Below are 2,699 nucleotides of genomic sequence, written 5' to 3' on the forward strand. Positions count from 1 at the left end.
GTTTTGAGCGCAGACATACTGCGATGAGGTAGTGGTCGGATTCAATATTCGCACTGCGGTAAGTGCGTACGTTCGTGATGTCGGAGGAGAAATTACCGTCGATTAAAACGTGGTCGATTTGGTTTTCCGTTACTTGATTAGGTGATTTCCATGTGGCCTTGTGGATATTCTTGCGGGGGAAGAAAGTGCTTCGGACTACCATTCCGCGGGAGGCTGCAAAGTTTATGCATCGTTGGCCGTTGTCGTTCGATATGGTATGCAGACTATCCGATCCGATGACCGGTCTATACATTTCCTCCCTTCCTACCTGAGCGTTCATGTCACCGATGACGATTTTAACGTCCCGCAGTGGGCATCCATCGTATGTCTGCTCCAGCTGCGCATAGAACGCTTCTTTCTCGTCGCCGGGTCTCCCTTCGTGAGGGCAGTGCACGTTGATGATGCTATTGTTAAAGAAACGGCCTTTTATCCTCAGCTTGCACATCCTTGCGTTGATTGGCTGCCACCCAATCACGCGTTGGTGCATATCTTTCCGAGCACTATGAAGCCGGTTCCCAGCTCGTTGGTGGTGCCACAGCTTTGGTAGAAGGTAGCCGCTCTATGCCCGCTTTTCCACACTTTCTGTCCTGTCCAGCAGATTTCCTGCAGCGCTACGACATCGAAGTTGCGGGGATGTAATTCATCGTCGATTATCCTGTCGCAACCTGCGAAGCCTAGCGACTTGCAGTTCCATGTTCCAAGCTTCCAATCGTGATCCTTCATTCGTCGCCTAGGTCGTTGCCGATTGTATCGAGTCGTATTATCTTCTATGTCGTTCGTAATAGTTGTTTTTAAAGGCGGCTTATTGGACCTGCGCCTTGACTCGAGTCAAGTACGAGACACTGAAGACGGCCTTACTGTTGGGGTCGAAATACGTATCTGTCAAGATACAATTAAGTGGTGGAATTCAATGGGATTGTACAAACTCGTCTTATGACAAGTGTACAATTTTAAGCTGGCGCATTTGAGCTTCGGGGTGGTGCGTTCCAACCCGCATGGTTTGATTTTGCACGAAAATACAGCGCTTCAAAATAAAATCGTTTTCTCGGAATATAATAGGTTTTTCGTCCAAAGTTATCATCGTTAATCAAAGATTTGCTTAAGGGGCACATATTGAACATCCTTTCTGTAGAGTTTGCAAATGTTTTATTCTAAACAAAACCTTAATTATAATGAAGCCGCTCATGGCATTCAGTTCAGTGTAAAACTATATTCACCACACCATTGTACTCTATTCGATTGTGAAATAAACCTTTCGATTATTCGTTCTACAGCCGTACTTTGAGACGGCGGCTAATTTAAAGAGTGTTCTTTATTTTTTATTGAAAGTTGCTAAGTGGTTATAAATCTAGTTCTAACAATTTGGCGACGAGGAAAACTATAGCTTTTGTTTGCAGCAGTGAAAAGGATTTCGCTTGATTTCGATACGATATATAGTGTATGGCGTGCGCAGTCTGCATTTGCGTGCTTCTAGGAGCACTCACTCACTAAGAGAACAAACGCATTGAGAAACGGACGCAGTGAGACCTAAGTAAAAAAAAAGAAGTAGCCAACTACTTTGTGATAGACACTAGCCCACAGTGAGATCAACTTGAAGGAAAAACAAACGTTATCTGATAGTGAGAAGTGAGAAGCCGACTGAATTTGCATGTGCATGCAAGAAGACGAAGGTAAACGAACCTGTTGTTGCTATTAACTGGGTTCTTGCTGTTGTTGTTGACTGGTTGGCTGTTGCTGTTGAAGAGTGTCAGACGGTTGGTGCAATCGTTGAGGCCTTGATCAACTTAAAACGTTGTTTTTCCCGTTTGCTGAGGATTAGGCAAGGAGGCGTACGCTGATTGAGAAGGGTAAATCAGGATTGTTTGGTCGGAACGTAAGTTCGTGATAACCGGGAGTAGAAATTTGTTTTTTTTTGTTCTTACCTCTAGATATTAAGTAATTATGTCGATACCAGGCATGATAGGATCTATTGATCATTATGTAGTGGGAAAATCATTCAGCAATTATATTGAGCGTTTTGAGATTCTTTGCACTTTAAACAAGGTTACAGAAGAAACTAAAAGATCGTGGTTTATTTCATTAAGCGGAGATGATGTGTTTGATGAAATTAAACTATTATTTCCATACCAAGAAGTAAACACATTGGCATATGATGATATCGTGAAGAAGCTCAAAACTCGTTTTGATAAAACCGATCCTATTCTAATGAAACGATATCACTTTTACAACCGATCACAAGGTGTAAACGAAACTGGTGAAAATTTTGTTCTTGCGATTAAGCTTCTAGCAGAAGGCTGTAATTTTAAGGATTTCAAGAACGAGGCCATAAGAGACAAGCTAATTTTAGGATTTAAAGATAGTGATTTACAGCATAAATTATTGATGGAGGATGAAATCGAATTGGCTGCAGTAGAGAAAACTATTGTTAGTGCTGAATTGGCGGCGAAGCAAAGAAAAACTATTCGGGAGAACAGTGAAGGAGGTACTAGTGTCTTATCAATCAAGCATCGTTTAGGTAGAAAAAAATGGAGATTTCTTGAATGGTCATAGCAACCGAACAAACAGATTTAGGTCAAGAAGTAGAAGCATCAGCAAAGAGCGTGTTGGAAAGGAAGGATGCAGCTATGATCGTTATAGCGCTAAATCTGATTCGCGGAATT

Source organism: Armigeres subalbatus, unplaced genomic scaffold (genome assembly GCF_024139115.2).
Source record: "Armigeres subalbatus isolate Guangzhou_Male unplaced genomic scaffold, GZ_Asu_2 Contig561, whole genome shotgun sequence".
NCBI classification, from domain to species: Eukaryota; Metazoa; Arthropoda; class Insecta; order Diptera; family Culicidae; genus Armigeres; species Armigeres subalbatus.